Raw genomic sequence first — 24,552 nt, 5'->3', positions numbered from 1 at the left:
GGCGCCCGAGGGGTCGTCGACCCGCTTTATTCTGGATCCCCGTCCCACATTTTTCTTTGTGGACACTATGCGTCTGCCGGGCCTTAGTTATGGGGCGTACCCGAAATACGCTTCGTCGCCAAAATATATTGTGACTCTATTTTACGTTGCAATGTATACTATCTTGACTATAGCAACACATGTTGAAACAGCAACTTTTACCCACAAGAAAAATTATAAAACAGTTAAAAATGTACTAAAAAGAACTAATAATCATTACTTATTATTATTTGATTTTTTTGTATTTGGTATGGTATTTGCGTAGTATCAAATGATGTTTCTAATGGTGTGTTATATTAAGTGTAATGTACACCAACGTTATTAAGGGTATCGTGTCAGATATATACCAAGTAATATTATGTCCATACTAGATTTCCGCACGCGGCTTCGCCCGCGTTTGCAAAAGAAAACCCGCATAGTTCCCGTTCCCGTGGGATTTCCGGGATAAAAACTATCCTATGTGTTAATCCAAGTTACCCTCAATATGTGTGCTAAATTTCATTGTAATCGGTTCAGTAGTTTTAACGTGAAAGAGTAACAAACATCCATACATCCATACATCCATACAAACTTTCGCCTTTATAATATATATTAGATATGTCCATATAGTCCATAGCAGAAATGAGTTAGAAACTTTAATGGCTTGCTGAGGGCCTTGATAATAGGCTTACTGATACTTATAGAACCTCTCAATTATGCTTTTCATGTTTTGCAGCGCAGTGTTCGAAATATTTCATTTTAAAAATATTGGAGTATACATACCTATAGCCTGCTAAGGTAACTAACTTCTTAGATAGTTTACTGATTGTCTCTTTCTAGATTTTATTTTTTAATAAGAAGTTGAGAAGAATAAGAATTAAAAAAATGTGAAAATTGCATTAAGGGTAGGCACAATCGTATTTGAACCAATTTATTAAAATTTATAGATTGTACAAGCGATTGTTAATAAATGATTACGCGCATAACATCAATTGTTCAAATAGAAAAATTGTTTAAATATAAAAAAAAATTATATTAGCCTTTTAAGTTGCACCATTGCACTCCCGACAAAAGCTTATTACAATGTTCTTAAAGTTCGACTTTTTCAAAGTGATTGAGCCTTTCTTTTGAATAAAACATACAATTTTATAGAGGAATCACAATAATTATTGGACCCATGGCAAACACTATTTCCTCAAAGATTCTTATAAAATAAATTGAAAGTTATGAAAGGAACTGAAAGAAACTTATTTATGTGCGTTTGTGGCGTTCACTAGGAGAAATGTAATATTACGAAGTGTCGGCAGAGGAGTCTCAATTACGTTTTATTCATAAAGTAACGAGCTCATGTGATTCGCAGCATTCATTTGCGTTTATCTTAAAGAAATTGAAATTCAACGTCTTCCTTTATAAATTTAGTACCTACATTGAGCCAGCTCCTTATACTTTTTTGTATTCATGCGATGAATGAGTGGGACGAAGGAATTTTTCATACAAATATACCTATAATAAATAGGATCTGTATAGAGAGCTTGATAAAATAGAAACACAGAGTCTAGAACGTCTAGTCTAGTCTACATTTTTTATATTATTAGTTAAATCAGCATACTACAGGAAAGAGAGCGTCAATTCGCTATTGCCAATAGCGATCTTACGCTTGAACTATGTAGATACTAATATGACTTGAGTATAAATCTAGGTATATTTTCTTACCTGGACGTTAGCAACAAGCGTCTACCTGTTGAAATCTAATAAAAATTTCATATCAAGTTACAAAATGGAAAAATATTGCATAAGTACCTATATAAAATAACTGATGACGCTATTATTAACATAATACGGATTTATTTCAGGTGTATTCTTCAATCAGTGTTTTTGAAAACATTTTTTGAGTTATCTATTAAAATTGGCGTTAATTAAACTTCTTTGTGATTTTTGTACAAAGGTCTCAAAATATTAATATCTACCTATTGTTTAAATGTCTGATTTCGTATATTTCCTATATGTATGACCATTTATAAATTGGCCACCATATTAATTAATAAACAAAATCCTCTAACTTTGCTTCAATCCTGTAAGTGAGGCTATGAAGATTAGTTGTTATTACAGTTCGCTGAGCTTTGGTCGCCTTAACTACACATATTGGGCTTAGGGAAGAAACAAACGATCCACATGTTCTAAGTATACCAGTTCTTGTTACACACGGAAAACTGAAACTAACTCAATTTTCTGAGCCTCGCTCTTTTAGATCCTATCTATAGGTTCCGTATTTATTGTAAAACCACCATCCTAAGTTCCTAACTCGCTTGTTTGGCATATACTTGATGATTTTATAGATATACTTTCTGTGAACCATAACAGGGATAATATAATGGGTAGGTACTATACTAGTACCCATGGCTTCGCCCGCAGGGAAAAGGAGGAGTCACTCATAACTATAAATTATTGTAATAATCGGTTTTGTAAGATGTTATTGCATGGGAATCAGATGATATCGCAGAGTAAGCCTATGTTATATTCCAATTACCTCTACAAAAAAAAATCATGGCAATTCCTCGTATTTCTTACATCTATATATTTAATATTTCGAATAAAAATTCTAAAGTAGGTATCGTTTTATGTTTATCCCTCAAAAAATATGTAAATAAGTATATGGATATGCATCAAAAAAATTATTATTTTCCTGTGCTTTCTATAGGGGGGTTGTTTACTCACCTGTATAATCTGTCCATATATCTCGATTTGGCGGACTGGCGTCGTTTTAGCGCTATACAATGACGATACCAATATTTAAATAATATTATAATGATACGTTCATATCTATTGTACGAATACATGTTCCGAGCATACATGGTGTTGTTAACCGTGTTGAGTAGCCAATAGTCAAGGTGAACGAGGTCATCTCTATACGCATTAGCACAACAAATTGAAAAGCGGGTCAGACATGTTACATGACCTATCACTAAATTGCACGTTGTTAGTATTTCAGTTGTTTGCGTTTCTATTCGACTATTTGAATTTGAATAATTATATGCAAATTGTAACAAGATGAGCTAGCAGCTAATTAGGGGTCTCGAGACTCGATGAGGCTTAAACGCGGCCTGTCCGAAATGTTACTACGGTATGACGTCAAAGTGTTCTCTTATTATGCGGTACCGTAACATCGGGTTAACTGGATAAATACAAGGACGCGGTGGGAGCACCAATGCAAATGAACGTTTTTATGTCTCCCGGAGCGGCGCGCCTGCATTCGTCTCGGCTGGTATAAAACTTCGCATTTGAATAGGTTTAAGATGAATGAAAGCTGTGTATGCACAATGCAATAACAGTTCAGAAACAAGTTGTTTTTGTTGAATGAACTTGTACGAATTTTAATTTACCTGCAGCAGCCGTTAATGTTTGCTTAGTAATTCGTTAAACCTTTTTTGTTTTATATTGTATCTTTTATGGGATCATTTATGTTGAAGACTTACGCTCAAGGGTCATAAATGTGCAACTAACAATGTATGGTCATAGCAGGTACTGCAGTACTGTTAATTGTTATTGCAATTCACCTTAGTAATTTATCATTTTTATAACCACATAAAAATTATGAAATATCTGTCTAAGTTTTGTAGAACTGTTATCAGATATTGTGTTATGGTAACGCAAGATGTAAACGTGTTTATTCTGCATATAACGTGCGTTATCGTTAAAAATATTGCTTATTACAATCAAAATACTTTGTTCGTTGCACTATAACGCACTTACATAATGGGTTTATCCATATTACTTGTTACTAATAAATATCACTAGAGGTCCGCCCCGGCTTCGCCCATGGTACATATTTCGCAATAAAAGGTAGCCTATGTCCTTTCTCGGGTATCAAAATATCTCCATACCAGATTTCATGCAGATTGGTTCAGTAGTTTAGGCGTGATTGAGTAACAGACAGACAGACAGACAGAGTTACTTTCGCATTTTTAATATTAGTATGGATTGTCAAAATATATTTAACATTTTAACTGTTGCGACTCTTCCATCATCCTCTGCAACCATCAGTTCATGCAAATTGCTTTATTTTTGTGGGAGACTGTTGGAAGAAGAACGCTCTCAAACATTACAAACTTGGTAGTAGGCGAAATACATTTATTTATTTATTTATAACACTTTATTGCACAAACAAAAATTAGGACAAAATAACATTAAAATACAAAAGAAAGGCACATTGTATTTAATATCTACTTATTATTTATAAATAATATAGAAATGATATTTGAACCAAAAATTACAAACATAGACTCCATCAATTTTATACTAGAGAAGCAAAAATTTTGATTTAGCACATAGCGTAACTCTGGATGGCGACTATGTAGAAATTCAAGATGGTCATAGCCTTGCGGTAATAAATGTATGCCTAATCATTTGATTAGGCATACATTTGTAGTCCTAATCAAATGATTAGGCATACATTATAATCAATTTTGATTATCACCATAATATGGTTATCAACTTCCGTGGTGATACATGTGTTGAACGGTGTAGACGTCTGAGCCCCGTCTGCACAGGAAATGGCCCCCAGATGAGCTGTGACTGCGTGGTTCCGTACCGCCTCTCGATTACAGATGTCATCTGGCTTTATTACTGTAATTAAAATTCAAATGTGTGTTTTTAAGGAAGGCAATCATCGATTTGATTTTGATGGAGCTGATAGATCAAGCAAGAATGATTGTCAAACAGTATATTACGGATTCTTAGTTTAGGTTCAGCTTCATGAATTCTTCAATATACCTATATTTATAATACACGTGAATTCTTATTTTTTTAACACTTTTAATGAAATTGGAATTTGTATTGTAGCATGGTACATAAATATTTACCTACATAAATATTTTACTTTCACAAATTCTTTGCTATTTTGCTACTGCTGCATCTTTTCGACCTTCTATAAGCTTCTACCATTTTTTATTCTGAGATAATCGAATATATAGCTTTATTCCAGGAATGGTAGAGTTTTCTATATTTTCCTGTCAGTTTTTTATTTTTTCATTCTTCATATTTTTACCTTTTCTGTAATACCCATATTAATATCCCTTTGTTTTTGTAATTCCTGTTTTCAAACGAATATTAAAGAAATGACATACCTAGGTGCAGAAAAGTAATGATTAATAAATACGAACGCCAGTAAATGTAAAAGTCTATTACGGAAAATTGCGTGTAATTCCACCTCTTATAAAGCTAATAGCAGAGGCGGTAAGTGGCCGCGACTTTCTTGGAAGAGAGGTTAGTAGGCTACCCCGAGATCTTATATAAATATCTCTACCTGTCTCCCTCATATATACCTGGCCATTTGTATTAGGACCCTTTCTGAGCTCGTTAACCAGACCTTTAGAAATAATTTAACTTAACCGCTTTTACTTAAAATTTAAAATATCGGTGCATTATTATTTTGCTACATTTAGATTAATTTAAGAGACTCTATACCGGTTTATATTGGTAATCGGAATTGGACAGGATTTTTATTGACCAAGAATTTACAATCTATACTAATATGTATTATAAAGCTGGAGAGTTTGGTTGTTTGTATGTTTGTTTGTTTGTTTGAACGCGCTAATCTCAGGAACTAATGATCCAATTTGAAAAATTCTTTCGGTGTTAGAAAGCCCATTTATCGAGGAAGGCTAAAGGCTATAATATCATCACGCTAAGACGAACAGGAGCGGAGTACTGCGGGTAAAACCACAGGGCACAGCTAGTTAGAAAATATACCTGAGTTGAACTATAATTTTACAATTTATTAATTAGACAATCACGACACCGAACAATCAGCACAAACTTACAATTTTGAGATCTTTATTTACGGAAAGATCAAAAAAGTAACAAATGAACACTTTACAGTGATTGTTTTTAAAATAACTACATATTTAATGTTTCGTTTACAGGGTGAAAAGTTGAGGTGGGAAGATGATTTATCGGTAAAGCTTTATTCAATGATTAATCATTATTGGTGAATGGGGATGAAGCAGTGACACTCGCAGGTTGTGTACACTTTTCACCCTCGCCTTCCTGACGTGCCGATACGGTCTTAATCCTGTCACTATGTTCTTGACATTATCGAGGAGCTAAAATCTCCCTCTATTGGTAACTATAGTGTAAAATACGGTTTATCTGTCCATTATTTCTTTAGCTTTATTGGTTTTATCAGTCTAATGCAATCATATTGTAAATATTTGCTGACCAAATTCATTTTAGTGAACCTCCACTCTAGTTAAAATGCCATCTTTAAGTATACAATTCTTATGAGATTCTATAAAAATAATAAAACTGTTCAACTAGTTACTACAGCAAGTAACAACAGGTTTTTCAAATTGTGAAGTATTACAAAACTTATAAATATCACTAAGCTTATGTTTTAATGAATTTATGGAGATGAAAATAATGTTTATTTATATAAACATCAACGGAAGCTTCTTGTGATTGTTTTCGTTTTGAGCGGCGAATGCAGAGTGGCGCGCGCAGCCGGCGGCAGGCAGCGGCGGTGCCGGCGGTGGTGGTGTAGACTGTGGAACACGGCGAGGCGCGGGGTCCTCGCGCGCCATACGGTCGGCGGCGCCCTCGCCGTTCAGTCACTGTCTGACTACGAGGGAATGAGTGTTGTCATTTCGTTCGCGGTCTGCTACGACCGCATCACTAATATTTATACCTAATTCGCAATCGACACCGCTCACATTAATGAACTATTTAGACTGTAGACTTCTTATTACTTCACGAACCCGGCTTCAAAGTTGACGTGTGATTGTTTGGCCCAACTGACAGTGTGCGTGTTGTGCTTTATCGATAATATAACCTGTAAGACTTCAAGGGCACGGACAACTTTGTGCTTTGGATGCGGTGTAAGAAGCTGTTCTAGGGATTTTGGCCTTGTCGGCTGTTGCTCTTTTATAAAATGTAAGTGGGCGTATTCGAAAGTTTGAAAATCGATCGGGTGACGTGCGTGCGTGGGATTGCGTTTACGTAATCTTTGTTTACCTTGGGAATATGCACTGTGCTAACTGATTACTCCGATACACCTTTAATTCCTTCATCTTCGGCAATTGCGGAAACACCGATACCTTCTAACGGGTGAGTATTCGATTTAGTTGGATCGTCGATTCTTTGTTTATGCATTGCTTCTGTATTAGCTGTTGTATTGTATTTTATTTTGTTTAATGCCTTTTTAAATTGCTCTATGCATCTATTAGATTTCATTTTAGTTTTAGTATTTAGTTAGTTTAATGTTATTACTGATTTTAACTAAGCACTGTTTATGTTATATTTTTTGTATGATATCTAGACGAAAATTTATTCTAACGAGAATTTGTAAATCTAACGAAATTGGTAATTAGCTACACCTGATTTGGAACACTTGTCGGCTTTATGTCTCTAAATATAAAACATCTAACACAAGCCAACAATAATCAGTTACAAATTTACTGTTTAAAGCACTGTATTATTTTAATTTCTGCTTATTTTGTCTAGTACCTAGTCTAATTTAAAATGGATGTAGGTATTCCCGTTTATCAACCCCTCGGATATTTCGCGGAGTTTAATGTAATAACTATACCTAGTTTTTTTTATTACTAAGAAGGTGCAGGTTTGAAAGTCACGAACTCCATTATACGGCGAGTAAATTGACTGGTTTTTTATGGGAATATCGTACAATGGAGACGGGTTTTGCATAATAGGCTGCGTGTGAGAAAGAAATAAAATTTAGACGAGTTTCGTTTTAGTGCCACGAATCACAGATCGCCCTTAGGCTTTTTGTGTCAATATTAGGGGTTATGGGCAACTATAGCGAACAAGCTAGGGACTTGTAGTTCTTTCAGGCGAAGCATTCATATTTCATGAGCACCGGTCTGAGGCACAATGGCGTCGCGATGAGGTCGTTGGACGGGCATAGCTTTTAACTTCCACTTCTCGCGTGCATTTTTTTGTTTATATGCATGTTTATTTACTACCTATGCGTTAATAAAGTATCAGTTATACGCTCCGCAGAAAGTAATTAAAATATAAACTAACTGTTAACTACTATTATTAAACTAAATACTTCGCAAACTGATGATTGCGTTATAATAAGGATTTTAATAATTAATTCTTATGATAAGTACCTACTTGATAGGTATCATAAGAATCTATAAAATGGACATATCCTAATGCTGTTAACACGATTAGGAATATAAATAGCTTTTAAGAGAATCATTAGTCCCATGGGAAATTAAACGAATTAGATAGGAATATGTAGATAAATACTGTATCTAAATAGGTACGACGGTGTCAAGATTTTAGTGTGATATTATGGTATCAGTTTGTACCAAGTAATTCTTGGTTTTATATTAATACGTACCTATACATAGGTAGGTACTTGATAGATGTCTACGTAACGGAATTTGATAGTCGGCAGATCAGTAATTTGTAGATATTGATGAAAATATTTTATTAAGAGACTTCAAAAAAAGGAGGAGGTTATCAATTCAGTCGGTATGTTTTTTTATGTATTTACACCGATTACTCCGAGGTTTGTGAACCGATTTACGTGATTCTTTTTTGTTTGATGCGGAATGGTGTCGAATTGGTGCCATAAATATTTTATTCGGATAGGCCCAGTTGTTTTTATTTTTTATTTTTCCGTTTTTGAAGTCGGTTGTTTTTCACGTAGTTATTTTTATAGTGACAGTAATTAGAGCTTTATTTGTTTTGCGAGTAGCAGTTGTGAAATAAAATGTATGTTTGTAAACAAATCCAAACAGAATGAGATGTCATCAGTGGATCGGGCCGTGAGTCAGAATGATGCCATCGAGAGCACGCTGCACGACAGGAGCTGTGGCGCCGACCACTATTTTTATTGCGACGCTAACATAAATATTTTTACTTTGATAGAAAAAATGGAACAAGCCATCGGCTACATTCGAGTGTGCTTGCAGTAACGAAATCTGTCATTCTACCTACCTAGATAGATTTACTGTTTTGTTCAAAAGATTTACACTTTTTCTCACTTCTATTACCTACCTATATGGATAGTAAAATATCTGACAAGAGATTTAATATTGTCAATAATTGTGCAATGGATTATGGCAAAATAACAGTTTCTTCAACCAGTTAATCATCCATTTGCGATAGGTATTGCTTGAATATCAACGGCTCGGAAACTAGCTGCCGGCTGGTAGAGTATGCTTTCGTGTGCATGTTTCTAACTCCATATTGCGTAGTAAGTAGTTCCTAGGTAATGTATGAATGTAGGGTCTACTTATCTGCGACGCACATTAGCGCTCTCGAGGGACGACAATACGTACTCCCACTCACTTCGTACGTGTAATGAACTAGAGCGCTATAATAAACGTACCGGGGTAAACTTCATAATAAAACCCCACTTCCGTGATGAGGAACACGACTTTGCAGTATTTTAAATATAAATGAGAATGTCAGGGGAGGAACACCACTATGGACCAAAAACTTTGCCACTTAAGTACAACAATATTGAGATCCCAATGTGACACTTAATGAACAATATTTTAATGCGGATAGGTACATACCTGCATGGCATTCATATACATGTATTTATTTTTATATTATCGTTTGAATTGAATAATTTAGCGCATCCTGTTTCATTTAAGTAGGTATCTAATTGACATTAAAGAATTAATTTAAAATTATACTAGCTGAATTGTTTTTGTAATAATCAACTTCCCACACTTTACATTCATGAGTTTAATGGTTAGGTTATTATTATATTATTATTATTTATCTAATAGGTGTTTGAAAAATTTTCAATATAAAATAATCATATTGAGTTTATAATATTGCATGAATAATGTGAAGTTTTTATAGAGCAATGAAACGTGTTGAGAAACGAGGAAATTATGTATATATGTCGCTATTTGGTTTTCAAATAATGGTAGAGTCTTTTTTGAGTATTTTAAATCCAAGTAGCGATAAATATAAAATATACCTACTCAACTCGTGATTTACACTTTCCAGAGTGTCAAAAAGACTAATGAAGGAGAACTAGGTTGATATTAATGATATAATGTATAATAATTTATTCAAATAATTTATCGAAATAAAATAAATTACAAGTATTAGATTTTTATAGTGGCTGTCACATTAACAAATACTGCCTACTTATTTTGATTTTATTATTTATTTTTTTCGAATAAAATAATAATTAACAACTTTCCATTTATATTATATCTTGCAATTGCACAACACACTACTACATTTAAGGAAATTATAGGTATTACTTTCAAGTTTCTCTTTATATTTATGTATTCACGGTATTGCTTTTACCGATGTAATAAAAAAATAAAAATACATTGTACATTTATTCTCCTTATCCCTGTCTGCTCTGTTATTAGACTTAAATAAGACAAAAGAAATTTAATAATAATTTGAAATACAATTTTAAGTAGCCATATCCGCCCTCGCATATAACATAAGAATACCGCTGACGTATAAATCTCATTATTTATGGCTTAAGGGGTCCGTTTCTTACTTCATCCTGAAAATCTTTTACCTTCGTATGGAATCAACTTTCTTATCTTACGGATTTGCCTATTATTTTTGTTCTCATATAAAGATGTCCTGGCAGAAAATAAATCTTCTGATCTAATCGCAAAAATTACAATGTTGTATTATAAACATGTTTATGTTATAGTTATACAAAGATATATATATTCCGATCCACAGAAATATATTACTAAATTATCTTCAGTATAAGAAATACGATCACAAGAATAATAAGTTACATAATAGTGAATCTAAGGTCTAGGCCATAATCTTGTTAATAGCTTGGGGTCAAATAATAATTAGTTTTCAAGCCAATTCATTTACCGGGTTCCGTACAATCGGGGTCGAGGCTAGACTGATTACTTTCATTAATGCATGACTTGCCTGGACCTCGCGGACCTGGCTGCTTGAGTATTGGATTGCAGTAATGTGAACTCGGATATCAAACAAAAACCACACGAGATAATATAATTATTCAGCATTCAATATTTATAAAGATGTTATTTTTATTCTTAAATATTATACAAATCGAGTAAATGGAAGTTACAAGGGGAACGAAGCGTTTTTTAACGTGCGTGATTTAATATAAGATCAATTGGATAAATTTTTGGTTTAGTGGAATTGCATGTTGATTCAATTCCCATAGCTTTCTTATTTATTACCACGTCATGCACTTATCCCTGCAGCAATTCCCCTTGTGTTATTCTAATTCATAGTTTTTTGTATGAGTAAAATTAACACAAACACATTAAATGTATATTAGAGGACACAGACCGGAACCGACAAGTGCAGCCGAGCGAGGACATTTCAAGGTCGCACACGCCTTTATAATCTACTTTATCAATTTCAATTACTTAAAGAAATTGGAGGTAAAATATATTGATATTTTTTGCGAAGTTCCGTGAAAATGAGAAAAGCATTTACTTATATTTAATTGTGTTCTATTACGTTTTCGATTACATGCTATTGTTATTCAAAAAATTCACGCAATCATTTAATCAAAATATCTAGTGATTATGTTACACGCGAGGGAATGCTTTCAGTTTTCGAGCTCTTTAGTGGTAAACATCTTCATCTTTTTAGATTATGTAACAATTTTGAAATAAAAATTAAACGAAATTAAATTGTTAGGCCATATTTATGACAGTTGCGTGACTGCGGCTGATTGCAGTAAGATTTCTCTAGTAGACTTTATAAAAATTCTGTTTCTAATCATGGGCATTAAGATTCGAATGCCGAAATATATTTTTTGTTGATTCACACTTATTTTCGGAGAAAACGCGCTCTGAACATGCGATTAGATCATAGAGCTCTATTTGGCCGTGTAATTTTGGCTTGAACTGTACTGTGTTTATTTGATTACATATTATTACCAAAGAAAGTGTTGCTTGTAATAAGTAGTGAACACATAGAAAGAAAAACGAATTTAGCAAGTATTTCATGTAATTATCATACACAATATGAGATTAACTAAGCAATAGGCACTTAATGCACCTATTACACATTGTATGTCATAGAAAAAAACAACACGTATTAATAAAATGAAATATTTTAGGTTTATCAAAGTAAAACAATTTAGATTTCGTTGAAAGGCATCTATTGTTATTGATCGGAGCCTCCCTTCGGTACTTGGTGGTTGGACACGTGGAAATTGAAGATTACATTCTATTTTGTTTTCTATTGGACCCCTCGTAAGACTACCAGAGACGTAGATAAAAGCAGGATTAGTAGCTCAACTATTCGCTTAGGGGTAATACCCATAAAGTGGTCTGTGTGTAGTGGGTGTATCTTAAGCTTTTTTATCTCTTTGCACAAAATAACAAAAAACAATTAAATTGCATTCATGAAGCATCGATTGCCTTTTTAGTTTTTAATGATAAAAATGCTAGAATCGTAACAGAATATAAATACAATGTTGCAAAGCCACAGGAAGAGCTTTTAATAGATCCGCTGTCAGGAAATGGTTCTAGTCTTGTTTCAGAGGATTGCTCTTAATAAATCTTCGAAGCCCGTCACGGCGACATTCAGAGCGCGGTGCGTATCAAGTATCGATCTAGCGAATGGTAGCTCAGCTGCGTCGCCCCACATTTTACGGTTCTTGCCAATTCAGACAGTCCGCTCTGATCAACGGAAAATATTATTCTACCGGATTACTTAGCGAATACGTTAGCGTGTATATGGAAAGGAAAATGGGCTAATGGAATTGCCCTGTCAAAGATATTTATCATTGACTGCTTTCTCTCATTGAAAATACTGAAACTTACATGGCGCGTGCGCAACTTTTACGCATGCAGTTACATACAGATTTGCGTATTCATACGACGCGATTTTCCAATACAGGTAATTCAATGTAAATATATTTATTATGTATTATTTATTTTGTTTTTGTTGATTTTGAATTAATTAATCGAAAGCGAGAATGAATAAATTATTATTATAAATTTAATAGAGCTATGTTTTGCCTGATTAACCGATAATTATTATAACCGATAATACCTATGTATAACGCACGTATGTATGATTGTTTATGGTCATCATTTACAGAACCATATTATTTGAGCTACGCAGACGGTCAACGCATGTATATGCGTATACGAACATACAAATTGGACCATATAATGTATGATTTGTTAAACGTTTAAATATAGGAACGTGCTTTAATGGGGTTACTGGTTACAGATTACGTAAACATGAGTGTGATCTTTTTAGTGCGTGGCCTACATACCTAATGCATTGCAGTAAACATTTCGTCGCGTTTTGTATAAATTATGATTTCCAACAAGAAACATAAAGCGCCATGTTTTGTTGCAACTTCAGTGAACAAATTTTATCGCCCAATATAACAAATGGTATTATTAAATGACAGTTGATGCATGCAATGAAGAGATAATATTAATTAAGTAGATAATATTATATTTTAATAGTTAAGGTATGTATTAAAATAATAATAATATGTTTTGGTACCTATATATTTTCTTCAATATACTAATAGTTATAATTAAATAATAAAGCATACGATATTCAACAATCGTACAAAAAAAATTCTTCCAAATCCTTATGGCCTTCTTACTACAAAATCACGTAAGTACATCATACATTAAACCTAACATGTCGCCTGTCTTCAAATGCAGACCAAATACTTCCCGTATGGTCAGGAATACGTACTTACATGGTAATGTATCGGAAGATTTGCATAACACCAGATGTTCAGTGACTCAACGTACAAGTAGGTGTTTCTGCTTTAGGGCCGCGAGCACACGTGTCGATGGTATCATAATATGCTAATACCATTAGTGAAATGTTGAATCATTAGTGTTGATAATTCGGACTAAGCTTCATTTAGTAAACTTCTATTACATTTTTATTCTAGTTAAAGTACGTAATATGTTATCACCGTTGTTCCGTTGTATTGAAACTCAAAGTCAAACATTTATTTCTCCTTCGTTTAGAATTTTAGCCGTCAAAATATATAAAAACTAGCTTCCGCCCGCGACTCCGTCCGCGCGGATGTCGGTCTTCGCGTGGATGGTTTATCCATTTTGACTAACTCTGACAATTACATCTTATAAATATTTATTGGACCCAAATACGGATAGGCCTATAATAATACGCAACGTGTGATCGCGGTTCTACAGAACAACGCCTATGGATAAAACTGAAAAATTAAGATTAATTTTTTTCTACGTATTTTTCCAGGATAAAAAGTATCCTATTTTACGCACAGGATAATAAGGTATAATTATACCAAGTTTCAACGAAATCGAACTGTTAGTTTTCACGTGATGCCTTCACATACAGACAGACAGACAGACAGACAGACAGACAGACAGACAGACAGACAGATAAAAATTTTTTTAATCACATATTTGGGTTTGGTATCGATCCAGTAACACCCCCTGGTATTTATTTTTTTAATATTTTCAATGTACAGAATTGACCCTTCTACAGATTTATTATATGTATAGATAATAATTTACCACAATATATTCTTCGTTACGTTATTCGCTTTCATCGATTCTTACAAAGATACTTCAAAATTTGAATGGAATGAGAAAATAATGCAAAAAGGACGGATACCCATGATCAATACCCGTCCCTTGATGTCTATTGATCGCCATTGTTCCAACTCACCCATTTTGATCTTGATAATTTCAATATTGACTCGCTCGTCACCTTTTGCTGTGCTCTATATTGCCATTTTGATATTCTAATTTTATGATTACAATATTTATTTTTGCTAAAGTCGAGTTATTATATTTTTAGGTAAGAATTATACAATAATTATAAGGTAAACTGATAATCCGCTCACAAAGTTAATCATAAGTACTTATATGATAACTTCAAAAGGTAATGCGTTAATTTTACAAACTTGGATTTAAAAGTAAGTTATGCATGTTATGGTTTTACGGCCAAACCACATTGATTCAGATTTTTGTAAAAATATATAATTGAAAATCGATGATCAATTAGCTAGTAAAACTCAAGGATGGATGATCTTCATTTGTTTTGTTTGTGAACACTATAGTCATATAGGTAGTGTGACTATAGCGACACCGGTATTATAATTTTCGTGGCCATATCGTTAGATTTGCTCATTTCATGAAAGGGCCAACATAGTTTGATCAGATCGTTAAATCGTCAACGTTTCACGATTTGGTCATCGACATTTGGCCAGATCGTATAAAATATCATAGAGAGTCCATAAAACATTAAAAAATTCATTTTTATTTTAAGAACTTGTTTATTGTCATTTAAGTTAGTGCCGCGGTAGCGCCGGCGAATACCAGAAGCGAATGGTTTTTTCAATAGAAAACAGTTAGGTTAGGTTAGGTTAGACTTTAATAAACAACTTGCCAGAAGCGAATCGCTTTAAAAAAAAAAACAAAAATGGTCGCATTTCGTGAAATGGCCATCCACGTTTGGCCAGATCGTCGATCTGGCCAAGTGTGGATGACCAAATCGTGAAACGTTGACGAATTAACGATCTGGCCAAACTAATTTGGCCATTTCATGAAATGAGCAAATCTACGATATGGCCACGACATAATCATAGCATATTCGGTTTAATGCCTACCTAGTTGTTAGTAATAACACCCATGTAAAATGACCACTGGATTCCGTTAGTTGCAATACTCGATATTTATGAGAACCGTGAGAAATGTTTAAAATCAACTTTCCGCTATTATTGCCACGCAAGAAAAACTGCATAAATAACTCGCTTAATGCTTATATTTCTTGCATTCGCGACGCTAACTTGTACATCTTAGCTCGCGTATGTATTATTTAGGTCATTGAACTAACGGTTTTATAAGAGTATGAATTTATTCCTACATCGTGACTGAAACGACACGTAACATCATTAAGTTTTCACGCATCATTAAACAATCAATTATGAACAATGACAGATAATGACTTATAGCTAACTTGGAAGACATATTCTGTCGATACATAAGAAATATATCGGCATGTATTTGGCAGGTATCATAAATTATTTTCCCACTTTTACTGGCAAATCAAGCGGAACTAATATAACTGTTTGCCCTTTTAATTGGAATCGATTTTGTGCTGGACGGTGACACTAATCTCTGTCTATACGATTGAGCACGTTCTCTTAGTTTCTGAGTTTGGACATATTACTTATTAGCTAGCTAGGTACTATCTTCAACTTCGTCTATGTTTCGTTTTCTGCCCGCAGCTGTTATTTCCTAGGATGTTGTTTCCAAAATTTTAAAGCGATGGCATGAGAATTATCGCCAGAATAAAACTTTCATTTAAAAAAAGTTGCACTACACTTTCCTAAAATTTGGTAAAATGTTTACCTACGACAAGCTGCGCATCCTTTATAGGTTTATACAGGCACACATGACACATACCTATACAATTAGACTACTTACTAGAAAGAGTTAAAACATATTTTTTTTTTAAAGTTATTCAAACCTATTCTCAATCCTACTAATATTATAAATGCGAAAGTTTGTATGGATGTATGGATGTATGGATGTATGGATGTTTGTTACTCTTTCACGTAAAAACTACTGAACCGATTACAATGAAATTTAGCACACATAAAGGGTAACTTGGATTAACACATAGGATAGTTTTTATCCCGGAAATCCCACGGGAACGGGAACTATGCGGGTTTTCCTTTGCAAACGCGGGCGAAGCCGCGGGCAGAAATCTAGTATGAAATAAACTCATTTATCACAACCTAGAGGATAAATGAATGCCAATATATGTACCTACGGCTACATATGTAGAAATATAAGTAGCTTCATAACATGCAAAATACGTAAACATATTGAAATATGAAATGTAATATGAACAAAGCAGTTGATAGCGACCGTGTACATCAGATATACGTGTACAAAAGTAATATTATATAAACTTACTTCGAGTAACATTGTCTGGAAATAAATGGATCAATAAATTGCTAAAAAGCGTGGTCCCGACTCCCGGCGTATGTAGTGGGCGGTGTAAGGTATCGAAAGCTTTTGTGAAGCGTTCACGTGGTGATTGACAAATTGCCGCTTAGCCAGTGTTACAGGGATGTGCGCCCATCTACACCGATCGTACTGTGCTTCGTCAAACTGAGCTTAAAGCTTATGTTGGAAGCACCTACTGTACTATCATGACCAACATGAAGTCGTTAATACTTTTTAACATATTTATACTAGGTACGTCGTAAAACGTATGTCTACTTACAAAATTAAATATTCAATCCGATACTAATCCCGAATAAAAGTAAAAAATAAATTGTAGGATTCATACCCAATCGGGTAGATCGCGAAAAACGAAAGCCTTGTCTGCGGTTAATCGTCGAAATCGATTAAAAGCACTACACCGAGTTCTATTTGCAAAGCGCACATAAAATATATACGTACCAATGTGGCACGGAGAGTTTGGAAATTCTGTATAAATATATGTTTTAAACGTCATTTCACGATCGTACACCTTCGACGGGTGGTGTCGTGATTTTACCAATAAATTTTATATTTCGATTCGCTCTTCAATTTCCTTCACCTAACCATACGGATATCGTCCTGTTCAAATCGTATTATCCTTTTTCTCCGAATATAGATATAAATTTGTGTATTGCACGTATTATTTAGTGGTAAATGTAAACTTTACGTATGGATGGATATGAGCATAATTTATGATGTAGATTTAGTAAATGAACCAATACAAATTTTCATTACATATTTTTAATGTTTATAATATCGAAAATAATCACCGAAACTACTGCATAAAACTTGAAATTAATTACAGCCACACGTCAACATGACCTCTGACTGCTATTTTTAGTCCTCATTAATGCGGACAGCTAGTAATAAATATAGATGATTTCATCGTTTGGTAAACCTTGTTTATCAGAAGAATAGTGATGACGTAGTATGTTTTAATTTTTTCTACCAAAATACTTAAAGCAATATAAAAACCACAACCACCTTTAAGCTTATTGTTAACTTGTTTACAACGAAATTAATAAAACGATAATAATGATGATGAATTAATGAGCATTCAGTACAAGAAAATATTAGAAATATGATTTCAAAACGTATGAAGATAATCATTTTTATGCTAGATGAATTTATGGAATATAATCTTTGTCCAGCAAAGATTTGTCCCCAGTTAAGATACCCGGAAGAAACCCACTTCGAGATGAATCCGCAAATAGACGAGATCAAAGAATACCGCGAAGGGCTAAACGCAGAGGCCATAAAATGAGGGGTATCTGAATATCTTAAGATGAATTGTTAAGATTTTAGAAAATACCGAACATGGAGAGTCGTTGTACATAAAGCTAATTTGTTGATTAATGTTAACACAATTTTTATAAAAAAATAAGAAAGTAGGTACTTTCATGCACAGAATTACCTACATTTTAAAATGCTAATTTTGTAATGCGAAATGCACTACAAAATTTCGTTAAAAGTAAATGAATTAATTATTTTATATTAAACAATAAAACCACTTTCATGCCGTGTATAAAAAATACCTTTAAATTTTGTTGTTAGAAGTAGGTTACTTTATCGACGTTAAAAAAAAATATACATTATTTAAATCTTCAAAAGTTACAAACAATTCTATTGTGTCCGAGGATTAGCAATTTGTAATTTGGTATTTGATTTAAATTTGTTTATGAATTGTATAGAAATTATAAGAATTTTCACAATGAGTTGCAATAACTATGATTAAAATCGGTTTATAATTGAATGACAATTGGTTTTATACAAGCAATGCAAAAACGAACAAGCTCTAATAGTATTTGTCGTAGGTATAACATCTAACTATGAGTTGTTATTGTAATTTGTAGAAGCTGTGTGTGCACTCTACAAAAACCGCAACGCCATATAAATCGCTGCGGCAAACAACGTTTATTTAATGTTTTATTATTTACACGTTCGTTTATTCGTTATTCGTGTGGAGTGACGTTATTTTTTGTTAAACTTTACTACGTTCTTTTCATATGTATTAATGTTCTATTTCCATCCAGTGTAAATTTCAAACGAATTTATTATTAAAATTATAACTAGAAATATGATTAAAAATTTAATTCGACCATACACGTATAATGGATTTACTTTTACGTGTGGTGCATACTAATTAAGTCATGAAATGTTTTACTCGTTAAACGTAAAAAAATGTATGTGTATTTTTGTTAAAGGGAATGCATTTATATATTTTCTTCTTTATAACATTTAAGAATTTGTATAAATGGGTCATGTCGACATCATAGTAGATGCTTATTTTTTTAAAGGTACGTACTAAATAGTATTTCCTAAATTATTACTTATTTATGTGGATTTATACACTTATCGGCCAGATATAATTAAAACCGAGAATGTGTGCTCTACCTTGGCATACTTAAACTATTAAAAAGGCTTGGCCTACGAATACTTACACCGAAAAATGTCGCTAATCAGCTTGTTAAGAAAATTCCAGTTAAGTAGAAGAAAAACGCTTGTTTAATTGCAATAATATCTTATTGATTTTTGTTAAAGCCGGGTTTCTGCTCAATTATTTAGACGAATCTAGAGCTCGTAGCTATTTATATTCTATACGAAAGACACGTTTCGAAGCTTTATCCGATGCAATAAGTTGAACTGTACTTTCTATTTCTCCTGAGACATCAGTTAAGTTAAGTGTGATATAAAATAGTATGAAACTGCATATGTATAAGGGCCAGTTCTCGATGTGAATAATAAAGAACCCAGTTGTTGCGAGTTGAACGGAGGTCACGTCTTTACCACATGGGTGGTGGTTTGAAGCTTGTTGTATGTAATAAGTACACTTGTTGAACAGATAATAAACCGTCTATAATATTACATTGGTCTTTACACAGAATGAAAAGGAAACGCAAAACTGAACGCACTATGGGCCTCAACGTAGAAGATTGATTTTATGTTCTGATATTTGACAAAACTTATTTACCTAAACCATATTTTCTTGAAGGTTTAACATACCTACCTGTATACATTTTTTTCAAGTTTCATATGAATATAAATTTTAAAGAAAAAGTTGTTTTAAATGTATAAATGCATATTTTAAGACGCAAACAGCGTCCTATTAGGTGCTGTTGCTTAACTATCGTGCTTTTTATGTCAGCATTTCGTCTTGGCCAAAAGTGGCTCGTGACATAAAAAGAAAAAGTGAGCCACTAGAAATTATATCAGCGCGGTGAAGGGATCACGCATTCGATTGTTTATTGCCTTTAGCGCCGGATGTTTCTATTCCCTTCTATTTAGACGTCAATACAGGTATTTATATCTCCAGCATCGAATGAATTATTCTTTCCTGCCTATATGGAATCTTTGTTTAGATCAATGATACATTATTAGATATCTTAACAAGAATCACTCTGCTATTTCGGAAGTACCAAGTAAACGGTCACTATTTTATACATATACATAAACTATTCAAGAAAGGCAAGTAATCAAACAGTCATTAAAACGACAGCACTTGCAACGTTTACCTCCTGAATACCAATGGGTTCGAAAGCATTTCCTTTTCACTCAGACAAGATTAGCAACTTTAAATGGATTCGACAGCTTGCCTCAACCTCGATGTCATAGGAAGCTTTCTAGGGAAATCCTTATGACATTTTGATCCAAATGCGATTATCATTTGACGTCCATTTGTTGAAAAATGTTTAATTCAGATACAGTGAGCTAGGAAGTTATATCAACATCTTGGATTGTCGCAATCTATTGCTCATTCATTTTGATTGTATGAGAATAAACTAGTCCTTACAACGCAGTATCACGACTTCGTTTGACTGACTTTCTCTTGCACGATCGTTCTATATACCCTTAAGGTAGTTATGATGATTAGAGCTCTCATATTTTATATTATAGGGAAAGGAGTAATTTTTGAATTGCATTATGTAGGGAAGAAGGAATTTATAATTTATGATATAAAGAGAGTGTTATTTACTTATTTTTATAAATGTTATTTCTTTTCAAACATTTTGTAATAAAAACTTGAGAATAGTTACGTGCATTACTAGACATCTCTATTTATTAAAGTAAAATATTTTTTTGTATCATACCTACCACTATAAACGTATCGGGATCGGGGTAAGTAGTTAGATCTGAATAATAACAACTCATACCAATTCATCGCATAAATATATGCTACCTAAATCTGGTGCGACAGTAGTGCGTTTGGTTGAGAGTATGATATCCGAAGTGTTCCAAACATTTCGGTTATCAATGGATTGCGTTGATGCATATGGAGACAGTTTAATCGCTTAAGCAAATAGTGTTAGAGGTTACTAAACTGTAGCGTGAGAATTTGTGTCGCAGTCGATTGTCATTGAACGTTGGGTAATGCAGTATTTCAATTTCAGTTTTTTTTTGATATAGTTGCATTCACAAAAAATATGTTCTTGAAGGAAATATCTAGTCGAGATATTTCCATTAAAATATAATCGAGTCTCATTAAAGTATACGTACCTAAATGAGCTTTAATTTAATTAAACAATTAATATAATTAATCAGATGGGTACAGTAGTGTAAAAGTTTGAAGTTGAAGTTTTGATATTGGGTCAAGTTGAACACTTGGGCATATTAAAATATGCAACATGTGCATGTACGTACGTACTGCGGAGCAACTTACCCATGCGGCTCGGCTCGCTCGGAGGTGATGCACTTATCCTCCCACCACCCTGTAATTATGAACCACGAACTCACCCGCACGTTATCGTTACTTTAGAATTATCTAATAAGTCGTGTGTTCGCTTCTAATTCGCATGAGAACACTTGCGCTTTCCCCCCGATGCAATTAATTACCAATGTTATTCAACATGTACCGCATTATTTTACGCTCCACGGATTTGCTAGTTTTTCCGGTGCTCGCTATAATGTCTCTCTCAAGGCGAATATGAACACGATTTTGACATTTCTGGTCCAATTCTCTCGGCTTATAGTCTTACCAAATGCCACGATTGTGTTCGTTTCGTAACACGATCTCTATTTTAATTAAACATAACTTCGCAAAAACAGAATATGGCTACATGTATACGAACTTAGTTAAATCCAGTAAAAACCATTCACTCTTTATATCTCGAAGGGCTACACTGAGGATTTATAGCTACTGGCTTTTCAGTTTAGATTTTATGTTAGTACGCAAGTACAATAATCGTAAAAGAAGGCTTCACGTAGAAAACTGTGTAAACTGTCCGCAAAGCGTTAAGGAAAATGCATTACTTCCTAAAGCGAATAGAGACCGTTTCCTTTAAGGGTCCTTTCGAATAACGGATCGGGCCATTAATGTTCTACTTAAAACAGGCCCAATTTAAAAATTCTACCGTCTACTTTAGTGTTATATTCGGCCTTAAAAGTTGGAAAATGTTTTATTTTACTCGATTATCAAGGCGCAAAATTTGGTTATTTCAAGATACCCTTCATAACACAATATGCCCTCAGTAATAAAAGACGTCAATACATTTATATTTCCTGTTTATGTTTCATATGTTTGGGGAATGACTTCTCCATTTGGAATAAATCAATCCCACCAAAAACATTTTCATGTAAAATGTTGCCAAGACGAGCCCATATGACTCGCACTGTCAAAAAGTTATCAGATCTCATGTAGAGCCAAGCTTCTAACACTACACGCCCTAACTCTACAAGGCCTAACTTCACAAACTCTACACCTTAGTCAAAATATGTGGCTTGGCCATTTCGCTACATTCACATCGGCGTAAGGTGAAAAATTAATTCACTGTTCATTACTTTTGTGTTATACAATAGTTCTTGTAGTAACGAACGGCCAAGCCACATATTTTGACTAAGGTGTAGAGTTTGTGAAGTTAGGCCTTGTAGAGTTAAGGCGTGTAGTGTTAGAAGCTTGGCTCTACATGAGATCTGATAACTTTTTGACAGTGCGAGTCATATGGGCTCGTCTTGGCAACATTTTACATGAAAATGTTTTTGGTGGGATTTCATTTCTTTTTGTAAGTTGTTTGTAACAAAATTTTATATGTCGATTAAACTTTTAATTTCTTTGTTAACAAACATATATATATATCTAGGGGAACCAAGTTTTAGATTATTAGATTAGACCTCTAGCGTCATCAAAATTTAATTTAAAATTACAGGTCTCATACAATCTCCCATCCCCTAGTTTAAGGGGATGGGGGATGAAAGTTACAAGTTTTATAATTTTTTTGTTGTTTGTGTGCTAATACTAGCTTACATACAAAATTTCAGCTTTCTAGGACATTAGGAAATACCATAAGAATTTTGATGATCATCAGTGAGTCAGTGACGAAATTAGCGTTTTTTAGATATAAATAAAATCTGAAGTATAAAAGCTAATGTCATTAAAACTTAATATGTTCAATAAGTCCGCTATTGACAATATATCCCGAAAATTTTGTTGATCTAGCATAATCCAAACCCAAGTTATGAGGGTTCAAAAAAACGTCGAAGCGCTTCGAGAAAAGGTAGGTAGTGCCCGTCGCTTGTTCGCTTGGCTCGTCTTGGCGGGGGCACTACCGTGCCCCCAGATATTATGAAGGTCTTCATATAAACTTTGTTCATGTTGATGTTTGCCATTATTTAGCATGGCCCTTTTAATGCGCATCACTATTAACTATAATAATAGGTACATGACTAGACGTAAATCTATAAATTGCTTATATTTTAAGCTCATTGTGCTATTTTATGATTGTATCGTATGAGGTTTTATACGTTTGTGACTTATGTGTATTTATGCTTTTGTAAATACCTTCTGTACAACACGTTTTAGGCATGTATTCACTCAGCAGCCCGCAATGCAGAGTTACGCTCATTAGTCGAAGAGGGTTGAGCTCTATAGAGCAATATAAAAAGCCTGTTTGCTTTGTGCGTCTAATCATGCTAGAAATTCTTTGCATGCGTGATACATGCAACAATTATGAGTAAAGTATAAAAGGTTGCAGTACTTTTGACACTGCACTATGAGATTTGAACTTTCTCATTCAAAATAATTATGTGACGTAACAATATATATAATAATGTAACAATACATAATTTCAGGCCTTTACTTTGCCTTTAAATAGAATGTTTAGCAGTACAAAGTTCTTTGACTTTTAGTGTGAATATAATGCCACCCACAATAGAATAAATTATGTTGCAATAAAAATAACTGCGTTAAAAACAACCGACTTCAAAAACGGAAAAGTAAGAAATAAAAAAGATTTGATATTATTAATTACTACATATTATTTTTATGTGCTATTTACTAAAAAGGTTTGATGTCGGTGCATGGGCTTAATACTAAGTGCTTAGTGTTTGGCACCGACTTCAAACCTATTTAATAAATAGCACATAAAAATAATATGTAGTAATTAATAATATCAAATCTTTTTTATTTCTTACTTTTCCGTTTTTGAAGTCGGTTGTTTTTAACGCAGTTATTTTTATTTAATACTTTTTAGTGTATTTTTCAACACGAATCAAACGAGCCCAAACTCGATAAAGTTGAGTCAATATATTACTGAGTTCCTATGGCCACCTTCCGATTCCA

The 24,552-nt window shown here is 33.6% G+C and overlaps 1 protein-coding gene across 3 annotated transcripts in view; it reads left to right on the top strand.

The window, feature by feature from the left end:
- The first annotated feature begins 6,586 nt into the window (after positions 1–6,586).
- Positions 6,587–24,552, top strand: part of LOC123706435 — a 90,572-nt gene continuing 72,606 nt past the window's right edge. For all 3 annotated transcript variants that reach the window (XM_045655707.1, XM_045655708.1, XM_045655706.1), the window contains exon 1: positions 6,587–7,119. The gene's annotated coding sequence lies outside the window, so the exon portion shown is untranslated. The remainder of the gene's footprint in view (positions 7,120–24,552) is intronic.

Source organism: Colias croceus, chromosome 3, assembly GCF_905220415.1.
Source record: "Colias croceus chromosome 3, ilColCroc2.1".
NCBI lineage: Eukaryota > Metazoa > Arthropoda > Insecta > Lepidoptera > Pieridae > Colias > Colias croceus.
Note: the sequence above shows the minus strand (reverse complement) of the source record. Positions and strands in the feature narration are given on the sequence as shown.